The following is a 12792-nucleotide window of genomic DNA, read 5'->3' as shown; positions in this document are numbered from 1 at the left end:
TGATAGTTTGTGATAGTTCATTGCACTGAGTTCTAACAGTGCAATGACACAACTGTTTTAAAGCATCTTCCTAACTGCTTATCTGAGATGAGATATATCTCCCCTTGTGGTTTGTTTTCCGCTTCTCCTTGTATATGTGGCCTTAATGTATTATTGCATTCTGTTCATTAATTCTGTCTCTACAGATGTCTGTATCGAATGTCTCTGTATTTTCCATTTATATTAATTTTTACAGTTCCCTTAGGCAGTTCATTGTATCATTTTAAATTTATACAACACTAATTTCTATATTTTCATTTGTACTTTAAGTATTATGACAGTGCTATTATATTTCCCCATTTAAAAGCTTATCATGATCATGGCCAAATCTTCAAATTATCAGGTCAGTATATGTAAAAAGTAATCCCTTTAAGCCCCAAGTTCAGGCGTCACATTTTCCAAACAGCCGGTTTTCTGGTCTTGACAGAGAGACGCTGTCACTACTGTGGTCATCTCAGGCACACAGCCTCACCCATGTGCAGTGGAGAGGAGCTTTTTCCTTTTTCTTTGAAAGGATTGTATGTATGTTCCCACTTAGCCTGTTTGGTGCCCTGGGCGAACACCCACTCTCTGTTAATTCTTGATATTTATAGTGATCTGTACATCCATCCATTCGCTTCCGCTTATCCTTTTCAGGGTCGCGGGGGGTGCTGGAGCCAATCCCAGCTGTCATAGGGCGAAAGGCGGGGTACACCCTGGACAGGTCGCCAGTCTGTCGCAGGGCCAACACACAAGGACAGACAACCATTCATACTCACATTCACTCGTACATTCACACCTAGTGGCAATTTGGATTATCCAATTAACCTATCCCCACAAGCTGCATGTCTTTGGAGGGTGGGAGGAAGCCGGAGTACCCGGAGGGAACCCACGCAAACACGGGGAGAACATGCAAACTCCACACAGAAAGACCCCGGCCTGATGGTGGAATTGAACTCAGGACCTTCTTGCTGTGCGGCAACAGTGCTAACCACCGTGCCCTAATACAGGGAGTGCAGAATTATTAGGCAAATGAGTATTTTGTCCACATCAACCTCTTCATGCATGTTGTCTTACTCCAAGCTGTATAGGCTCGAAAGCCTACTACCAATTAAGCATATTAGGTGATGTGCATCTCTGTAATGAGAAGGGGTGTGGTCTAATGACATCAACACCCTATATCAGGTGTGCATAATTATTAGGCAACGTCCTTTCCTTTGGCAAAATGGGTCAAAAGAAGGACTTGACAGGCTCAGAAAAGTCAAAAATAGTGAGATATCTTGCAGAGGGATGCAGCAGTCTCAAAATTGCAAAGCTTCTGAAGCGTGATCATCGAACAATCAAGCGTTTCATTCAAAATAGTCAACAGGGTCGCAAGAAGTGTGTGGAAAAACCAAGGCACAAAATAACTGCCCATGAACTGAGAAAAGTCAAGCGTGCAGCTGCCAAGATGCCACTTGCCACCAGTTTGGCCATATTTCAGAACTGCAACATCACTGGAGTGCCCAAAAGCACAAGGTGTGTAATACTCAGAGACATGGCCAAGGTAAGAAAGGCTGAAAGACGACCACCACTGAACAAGACACACAAGCTGAAACGTCAAGACTGGGCCAAGAAATATCTCAAGACTGGTTTTTCTAAGGTTTTATGGACTGATGAAATGAGAGTGAGTCTTGATGGGCCAGATGGATGGGCCCGTGGGTGGATTGGTAAAGGGCAGAGAGCTCCAGTCCGACTCAGACGCCAGAACTGGTTTGGGCTGGTATCATCAAAGATGAGCTTGTGGGGCCTTTTCGGGTTGAGGATGGAGTCAAGCTCAACTCCCAGTCCTACTGCCAGTTTCTGGAAGACACCTTCTTCAAGCAGTGGTACAGGAAGAAGTCTGCATCCTTCAAGAAAAACATGATTTTCATGCAGGACAATGCTCCATCACACGCGTCCAAGTACTCCACAGCGTGGCTGGCAAGAAAGGGTATAAAAGAAGAAAAACTAATGACATGGCCACCTTGTTCACCTGATCTGAACCCCATTGAGAACCTGTGGTCCATCATCAAATGTGAGATTTACAAGGAGGGAAAACAGTACACCTCTCTGAACAGTGTCTGGGAGGCTGTGGTTGCTGCTGCACGCAATGTTGATGTTGAACAGATCAAAACACTGACAGGATCCATGGATGGCAGGCTTTTGAGTGTCCTTGCAAAGAAAGGTGGCTATATTGGTCGCTGATTTGGTTTTGGTTTGTTTTTGAATGTCAGAAACGTATATTTGTGAATGTGGAGATGTTATATTGGTTTCACTGGTAAAAAAAATTGAAATGGGTATATATTTGTTTTTTGTTAAGTTGCCTAATAATTATGCACAGTAATAGTCACCTGCACACACAGATATCCCCCTAAAATAGCTAAAACTAAAAACAAACTAAAAACTACTTCCAAAAACATTCAGCTTTGATATTAATGAGTTTTTTGGGTTCATTGAGAACATGGTTGTTGTTCAATAATAAAATTATTCCTCAAAAATACAACTTGCCTAATAATTCTGCACTCCCTGAATTTGCACTAATGTCATTTTTTTTTACTAGCAATGCTCCAAAGCTGTTCTGTGGATGTCGGCAACCAAATACCCTCTGATGTCTGTGTACGAGGAAACGGCCCAATCCGTTTGTGTGTAATGAACACAAATGTTGCTCTGTACGTAATCTATATTAAACCAGAGGCATGTTGATAAATATATATACATATACATAAGTAAGACGAGGGCTTGGTCTCTCCAAAGTTTCCTTTCTTTGTTTCTTCACGTTTCTGTGAGCAAAGAGAATTTTTGGATAAGAAGCTGCTGGGAAATCAAGCCCTCTGATCTTTGAGACCAGCCAGTGTTGCTGCCTCTCCAGTCTATATGACGCATCTTTTGAGCTGGTGTGATCACTCTGCTGCCCTCTACTGTTAGGAGTGGGATCAGCATGGAGACGCATTAATTAGCGCTCAGCAGTATAACTTACTAGCACTATTATTGAAGGTCTTATTAGTATGAATGACCATATTCTTGACATTGGGAAGCGTGGGCTGCAGGGTTGAGAATGAATACACGATCAGTGTAGGATCAAACCTGACCAACGCTGCTTTGACTTTTTGTGTTTATTTTTTTAAAGAGATGAAATGTAGAGTTTGATGTATTTTGCACATGTTCTTCTGAAAGGTGAACCTAAGGACTTTTCTGTACACACCATCTTATTTTAATACCAACACCATTCCTTTGACGTTGATTTTTCTTTTTTTCGAACTGCTGTTCGATACTGTTGCCTCTGACTGACAGATGTGTAGAGATGAATTGTAGTTGTGGGGCTGCTCTCCCCGACACTCCCTGCAGATTTTTGTTTAAGGTGAATTGTTTTTGTCCATTGAGTTTGTCCAAACACAGCTTTAGGACCTGCTCTGTTTAATCTGGCTCTCAGTGCCATTTCTTTTCTGTTAAAATGCTTCATGTTTGTTTTTTTGGACTTTATGCCTGTCATTGCCTTGCCTATTTTACCAAAAATAATGTTAATCAAATAATAATGGGTGTAGTTTGTAAGGTCAAGAGCAGACAAAGAATGTATTGAAAAAGCTGTTACAATCAGTTTCTTTGAAAAGTCTCATTTATTTGTACATTTTGGCGACAAAGCATCACGTGACTGAACTGACTGAGGACGATGAGAACATGGACGATGCGACAGCTCCCCAAAAATGAAGCCAAAACGTCTCTATCGCCCCCTGGTGTCTGGCTGCAGTATAGGTCATAAACCCCGCCTCCTCCATGTTAGCGGATGGGACTAGGGTCAGACTAAAATAAATTAATTCTCCTTAGATAACTTTTTTCCAAAGATTCTTTCTTTTGTTTTCAATAGCTCTCATCACGCTGACGCAACAAAATCAATGTTTGTTCTTCAACATAATTCAAGGGTTAATTTCCAAAACTTGCTTATGATCTTCAATTTGTAGCAGATCCACTATCACATAGCAGCTGGAGCAGTCTCCAATGGAGGTCAGTCCACTGCTGCCACCTGTGGCCAAATACCATAGCCTACTACTAGATTAACTTGTGACACATCTGCACCTGCTGCTATGATCACATTGAGTAGAGGCTGAGTGGCTGCACTTACCCCTGGTACATCCAAATCTACCCACAAACATGTTGACAGATGCAATCCCAGCAATGTGGATTGTCAACACTAAAAACAATCAGTAAGCAAAGACAACAGGGATAAATTTTTTCTGTTTATTTAGCACCCACAACATTTGTAGTCGCCTTCTGCACAGGGAAAGTCCACACACACACTGTGTGGTACCACTTTCCACAGAAGGTGCATTCAATCTGCAAGATTGAATGAGATTGTCAGAGTCATTGTCTGACTGTTTATTACTAATCACCTGCTGTACATTCACAGTAACTGCCATCTCCTTACAAATGTTTATTAGATTGACCACACTTATGCAGACTGTATATCACAACCAACTCTGAAATGTTCGTTTGCAGAGGGAAGACACAGGCAGACTATGCTAACGACATGTGATGTTACAACACTGGTGAAATATTAGTGTGTCATATATTTGTTCACGACATTTTTCTTATGGGCAAAAGTATTGATATCAGGATGGTGATTCTTATGACTATGTGTATGTCATTTGGCATTTTGTACAAATGTAGGCTGATAATAAATACATGATATCATTTCATTCATTTCAATGGTTTATTTGCATGACGCACAAACACACAGTTGAAAGGTACAAATGTATTGTGCATGAAACGAATTCAAACGTGCTGCAGATGTGTGTCACAGGTTGATCTGGCTGTAGGCTGTGGCATTTGGCCAGATGTGGCGCTGGTTGATTCGACTCAATGTTAGTGCACAAAGTAAACTGCTCGCTTTAGTTGTGCAGCAAAAACGCTGAAACCGGAGAAATACAACGTGCCAGGGGAACGATGACGACGACAAGTCTCCCGATCGTTTACTCTTGCTGTCCTGTGAACAACAACGGCGTGGTACTTGTTTGCTGTTTTCGCGATCGCGTCGCGCATGAGGATATCACCAGGCATAAACTCGCCACATTTTTAAACATTTTGTTGTTCACCAGCATCAAGACTGACGGAGTGTGTTTGAGATAACCTCACAAGTGTCACAGATGACACATTTGGCATTTTTTTGCTGGTTTGTCGGTAGTAGCTCCTGAAACGCAAGTCTGCCACACATCTGTTCGACCAACGACAGTTGATCTAAACGCCAGTAGATCTGGAACACCGGTCGTCACGGCAACGCTACAAGTGCGTTTCTCAGCATGGGCCCGAAAAAAGCTCTGTCAGCCGAGGAAGGTGACGATATTAAGAAGTCGCTGGAGTTTATGACAGAGGAGATTTCTACTGTCAAACTGCAGCAGAAAGCCATCCTGGACCTGGTCGAGGAAGTTAAGGCTCTCCGCATCCAGAACGCCGAGAAGGATCGGCGGCTGGCGTACCTGGAGAACAGAGTGGCGGATTTGGAGCAGGACACCCGGATGAACGATGTTATCATCACGGGGCTTCGCATCAAACCCCGGTCATACGCCCGGGCGGTCGCCGCTGACAATGTAGGAGGGCCAGGAGAGGAAGATGTCAACTCCACGGAGCATCAAGTGGCTACCTTTCTACGGTCCAAAGGTGTGGAAGTGGATTATAACAACATTGAGGCTTGCCACCCTCTACCCCGAAAAAATGACAGTGACAAACCAGCCATCATTGTGAGATTTGCAAACAGAAAACAGCACTGTTAAAACAAGGAAAGAAACTGAAAGGATCCGATGTCTTCATGAACGAACATCTGATAAAAAGAAATGCGGACATTGCCAGGAAAGCACGTTACTTGAGGAAACAGGGAAAAATTCAAAATACATGGACCACCAACTGCAAAGTATTCATTAAACTCAATGGAACACCGGAACAAGCCAAAGTGTTGGTCATCAGAAATATGGAGGAGCTGGACAAATACTGAGGTCAACTTACTCTGGAGGTATGAATACACATGTGACGTGACACACAACACAACACATGGCACAGTCCAAAAGAACTTCATCTGCATCCGGCAACAATATCAACATAACTCATTGGAATTCTCTTTATGATAATCTGGAACTGAGAACATTTCGATACACAGACCATAATGTTCTAGACTTAGAAAAGTATAGACCCGGAAAATAATTTCTTCTACAACATTAGCAGTAACTGCTGCTACTTCACCGATGAACAGTTTAAGCACACCATCAACACAAAAAATAAATGATCAATAATCCATTTTAATAGCAGAAGTCTGTATGCCAACTTCAACAATATAAAGGAATATCTCAATGAGTTGACAAATCCATTTGGAATTATTGCCATTTCTGAAACATGGATCAAATCGGAGAAAGGAATGGACTTTGGACTGGAGGGATATGAAGTGAATTTTGTAAATAGAAGGAACAAGAGTGGAGGGGGAGTAGCTGTGTATGTGGATAAAAACCTAAACTACAAGGTGGTAGAAAGTATGACAACTGTAATTGATAATTTACTAGAATGTATAACAATTGAAATTTATAAGGAAAAAGAAAAAAATGTAATAATTAGCTGTATATATAGAACACCTGGCTCTAGTATTCAAGTATTTAATGACTTCATAGAGGAAATATTTTCTAAAACAAATCAAAAAGTTATGTTTATCTGTGGTGATTTTAATATTGACCTGTTGAATCCGAAAAAGCATAAAATGACAGACGAATTCCTAAACACTATGTACAGTTTGAGTTTACATCCTAAAATAACCAGGCCTAGCAGAATTACACCACATTGTGCCACCTTACTTGACAATATTTTCACTAACAATATGGAAAACAACATTGTGAGCGGAATATTAATTAATGACATCAGTGATCACCTACCAGTTTTTGCAGTTTATGACACTAATTATAAGAAAAATCAGCATGAAGAACAACTGAGATACAGACGTGTAAGGACAGAAGAAACTATGAATGCATTTAAGAACGATCTATTAAATCAGGACTGGGACAATGTGTACAAAGAAGCTGATATTGATATTGCATATGGCATATTTTTAAGAATATTCATGGAGTTGTACGATAAAAACTGTCCAACAATAAAATACAACAGAAAGCACAAATATTCAGATAGACCATGGCTCACTAAGGGTTTACAAAATGCATGTAAAAAGAAAAATACACTCTATAGGGAATTCCTGAAACAAAGAACAAAAGATGCTGAAAATAAATATAAAAAATACAAAAATAAGTTGACCAAGATTAATATTGAACAACAATAAACATAATATGAAGGGAATATGGGATGTTTTAAACAGTATCATTAAAAATAATTCTGGACAACAAAGTTATCCTAAATACTTTATCGACAATGGCAATATTATGGAAAACACTGCTGATAAGGTCAACAGCTTTAATCATTATTTTGTAAATATTGGACCAAAACTGGCAGAACAAATTCCTGAGTCACTGCCATCAGTAGACTGTAGTTAAAACCTGATTGATAGGAACCCTAACTCAATGTTCCTCACATCAGTGGAGGAAAAAGAAATAATTGACATTGTACACATGTGTAAATATAAAACATCTACTGATTGTAATGATATTGACATGAAAATCGTCAAGAAGGTCATTGAAGGAATTGTAGGACCTCTAATATATATTTGCAACTTATCATTTCAGACGGGAAAAGTGCCAAACAAAATGAAAATAGCTAAAGTTGTGCCGCTGTATAAAACCGGGGACAGACGCCACTTCACAAATTACAGGCCTGTTTCTTTACTACCACAATTCTCCAAAATCCTAGAAAACCTGTTTAATAAACGATTAGACAAATTCTTAGATAAATATAAATTACTCTCTGACAGTCAATATGGATTCAGATCAAAAAGATCAACATCTCTGGCATTAATCGAATCAATTGACGAGATTACAAATGCTATAGATCAGAAACAGTATGCAGCTGGAGTATTTCTGGATCTCAAGAAAGCATTCGACACAATCAATCATAACATATTAATTAATAAACTGGAACGGTACGGGATCGGGGGGGGGGGGGGGGGGGGGGGGGGGTTGTACTGCAATGGGTGAAAAATTATTTAAGTGACAGGAAACAATTTGTGAAGCTGGGTGTCCATTCCTCATCATGCTTGGACATTGCTTGTGGTGTTCCACAAGGCTCTGTACTGGGTCCAAATTTATTTATTATTTATATAAATGATATTTGTAAGGCATCTGATATATTAAAATTAGTATTATTTGCAGATGACACAAATATTTTTTGTTCTGGGGGGAATCTAAAAGAGCTGCTGGATAATTAAAAAATGGTTTAACAGGAACAAACTATCGCTAAATCTAAGTAAAACTAAAATTATCTTATTTGGGAATTCCCTTAGAAATGCACAAGTGCAGATTCGTTTAGATGGTGTGGAAATTGAAAGAGTACTTGAACATAAGTTTCTTGGTGTGATTATAGATGATAAATTAAACTGGAAGTTAGGGCTGGGCGATATATCGAGTTTTTTAAAAATATCGATATATTTTCATACAAGATATAAGATGTGACAATATCGTTTATATCGATATATAGTCTATGTTACGTTATAATTATACTTGTGGAGCCGCAGGTTTGCCTCTCTTTCGTCCACTTTTGTCTCTACGCAACCTTACTTGGCCTCGCCTCTCCTTCACTGAACACAACTCCCCCTCCCCCATAGCTTCACCTGCAGGCAATGACAAGATTAAAGCGGAAAATCTCCGTTAGCGAGTTACCGTGCGTGGGGCTGGACGGCGTCAACGTGTTAGCGAGCTAACCGCGCTAACGACATGCAGCCCAGAGGGGCTGCACGGCTGCACCACTTGATGGATTGTCGGAGGATTACGGCTACCGGGGAGGAGCCTCGCGGAGTGATACGTACTGTGTGTGTATAAGGACCACAAATGGCCCCTGTTCAGAGACGTGGTGCAGCTGTGAAATCTGTCTCTTTGTTATTATGCTCAGCGTCTATTAGTTTACATTTTGACTGCACAATTGTGAGCTTTTTGTTATGCACAAAAACAACATTGTTTTCTTTTATTTATGGACCATGATTATTTAATAAATGCTGATAATTTATTTTTGAGTAATTTCTTCATGTACATCTACGCTGTATGTAAATAAAAGTGCCCGTGTGACATCTGGGACACAGTGTGACTAGGAACATTCTTTTTGTTCTTAACTTATGGCTTTAAAAAAAAAAAAAAAAAAATCGAGATATATATCTTATATCGCCATCCAGCTAAAAAATATCGAGATATGAATTTTGGGTCATATCGCCCAGCCCTACGAAGTCTCATATAAATCATATACATAACAAAATTTCAAGAAGTGTCTCAATCTTGAGATAAGTAAAACACATTCTGGACCACAAATCACTCCACATTCTCTATTGTTCCCTGATTGGACCGTATTTGAATTACTGTGCAGAGGTTTGGAACAATACTTACAAATGTTCGCTATCATCAATCTTTATATTAAAAAAAAAAAGGGCCATAAGGATAATCCATAAAACTGGTTACAGAGATCATACAAATCCACTATTCTTAAAATCAAAAATTCTAACATTCACAGATCTGGTTCATTTTCTCACTGCACAAATTATATATAAAGCAATAAATAACCTGCTTCCTGACAATATTCTAAAAATGTTTTCTAAAAGGGAACGGGGATACAATTTCAGGGGGGAATTAAATTTAAAACATCCTCGTATCCATACAACATTAAAAAGTTTTGCATCTCTGTGTGTGGAGTGAAGCTGTGGAACAGACTAAGTAAAGATATGAAGCAATGTCAGAGCATGGCGCAGTTTAAAAAGCGGATTAAGGATATGGTTTTTACAGGGTACAGGGAAAAGGTAGAGATTTGATAGGGTGTTCTTGTCTAATATTTTCATGTGTGTGCGGGTGCACGGGTATGTTGGTATGGGTGGGTGTGTGTTTGTTTGTTTGTTTGTTTGTTTGTTTGTTTGTGTGTGTGTGTGTGTGTGTGTGTGTGTGTGTGTGTGTGTGTGTGTGTGTGTGTGTATATATATATATATATGTTGTGTATCCTTGAGGTGTTAGAAAATGTGTATATGTGTATACGTATGTATGTATGTATATATATAAAACACCCAGCACGCCCCTGCGGGCGGTTTATCCTTCAAGCTCGGGTCCTCTACCAGAGGCCTGGGAGCTTGAGGGTCCTGCGCAGTATCTTAGCTGTTCCCAGGACTGCGCTCTTCTGGACAGAGATTTCCGATGTTGTTCCCGGGATCTGCTGGAGCCACTCGCCTAGCTTGGGAGTCACCGCACCTAGTGCTCCGATTACCACGGGGACCACCGTTACCTTCACCCTCCACATCCTCTCGAGCTCTTCTCTGAGCCCTTGGTATTTCTCCAGCTTCTCGTGTTCCTTCTTCCTGATGTTGCTGTCATTCGGAACCGCTACATCGATCACTACGGCCGTCTTCTTCTGTTTGTCTACCACCACTATGTCCGGTTGGTTAGCCACCACCATTTTGTCCGTCTGTATCTGGAAGTCCCACAGGATCTTAGCTCGGTCATTCTCCACCACCCTTGGGGGCATCTCCCATTTTGACCTCGGGACTTCCAGGTTATACTCGGCACAGATGTTCCTGTACACTATGCCGGCCACTTGGTTATGGCGTTCCATGTATGCCTTGCCTGCTAGCATCTTGCACCCTGCTGTTATGTGCTGGATTGTCTCTGGGGCATCTTTACACAGCCTGCACCTGGGGTCTTGCCTGGTGTGATAGACCCCAGCCTCTATGGATCTTGTGCTCAGAGCTTGTTCTTGTGCTGCCATGATTAGTGCCTCTGTGCTGTCTTTCAGTCCAGCTTTGTCCAGCCACTGGTAGGATTTCTGGATATCAGCCACCTCCTCTATCTGCCGGTGGTACATACCGTGCAGGGGCCTGTCCTTCCATGATGGTTCCTCGTCTCCCTCCTCTTTCTTGGGTTTCTGCTGCCTGAGGTATTCACTGAGCACTCGGTCAGTTGGGGCCATCTTCCCAATGTATTCTTGGATGTTCCTTGTCTCATCCTGGACTGTGGTGCTGACACTCACCAGTCCCCGGCCCCCTTCCTTCCTATATATATATATATATATATATATAAAAAACATTACACATAACATATAATGTAATTGCAAGGAGGTATTTCTCTAGTCTATTGATACTAGATAGTGGAAAAGGGGTGGGATTAAACAAGCTTATGCTTCTTCCTGCTCCTTTTTGAACATGAACGTTATTTGGAGTTGTGGTTGCTCGTTTTCCTTTTGTTTTGCTTTGTTCATTTGTCTCTTTTAATTGTATTTTGTTGTACTTTTTCAACATGTTCAAAATAAATATTCAATCAATCAATCAAACGTTGCCTAGCAACCGGGCTGCCTAGCAACCGGGCTGCCTAGCAACCGGGCTAGACAGTTGGAAACGTTTCATACAGCTTTGTTTGACAGAAATGAAGGACAAAATCTTTTGTTCATTTGTTTGTTTGTTTCTACATGAGCTTTAATTTGATAAGTATCTGAGGCTGACTGTGAAATCATGATTATTGGGCTTCACTTCTGAATGTTAACTAGAAAAGAGTAATAATTAAGCAGAACCCCTTCAAACTCACTTAAAAGTATGTGAAGAGAAGATTCCCCCTGGTGGAAAAAACAAAAAACAAACAAAAAAAACAACAACAATTAGGGAACAGTAAAATCCAATCTCTACAGCCTTAAACAACAAATAATAGTAATAAAATAATATCTAAACCACAGAGAAGAGTATACACTAGAGCAGGAGTGTCGAACTCCAGACCTTGAGGGCCGGTGTCCTGCAAGTTTTAAATATCACCCTGGGTCAACACACCTGAAACAAATGATTAGTTCATTACCACAGTGTAAAATCTAATTAGTTCCCAGAACTCAAAAGAATTGAGGAAACTCGTTGCCTCAAAAAACTAAGTAAAGCTTACTTAAGATGACTGTTAGGACAACTTATACAGTGCAAGTCTACAGTATTAAGAATAACTTGATATTTCTGTCTGTACAATACTAATTGTTTACCTACTGACAAACATTTCAAGTTCAACTAAATGAAAAAACAATTTGTGGTAACCTGAATATGATTAAAAATGATTAACAACACTTTTTGTAATGATGTTAAAATCAGCCCAACTTTTATTTTCAAACACAAAGTATAACAGCCAACATACTGGACACTGTTCTGCTGAACAACAAACAATTATATTGCCATCACTGTTATACTCTTACGATGAAACAAAGTCTCAGATGTAATTATTCTGAAAATAAGTTTAGGCCTACCACAACTTTGTTTTGTACTTACATTACTTATATAATCAAAATGAAATACTTGTTGTTCTGTCACAAGTGCAGTCTCTAATTTAAACAACACATTCTTTTTGCATTCCAACACATGAGCTGGAATGTTGTAATATTTTAAGGATGGCTTGTTTCCAGTCCAGGCATTACTGCCTGAATGACTATCATGGATCGAGGTGATCCAAATCTAGGTGCAGAAGAAAGTCTTTAACTTCCCTTAAGTACAGTGCCAGTGGATGTGGGTTGGAGATGCAATGAGCTTGAACCTGCAGGCGACCATCTTCACTCACCACACCATCTGTGACGAAGCACTCATCTCTCCTGGTGTCCTGCAAGCAAACAATCATATTTTTTTGGACATGAACTTAA

The sequence above is a fragment of the Copadichromis virginalis genome, linkage group LG18 (genome assembly GCF_057382275.1).
Source record: "Copadichromis virginalis isolate Kocher_CV1m ecotype Utaka linkage group LG18, C_Virginalis_male_GT1.1, whole genome shotgun sequence".
Taxonomy (NCBI): Eukaryota; Metazoa; Chordata; class Actinopteri; order Cichliformes; family Cichlidae; genus Copadichromis; species Copadichromis virginalis.
This window is presented reverse-complemented; position numbering follows the sequence as displayed.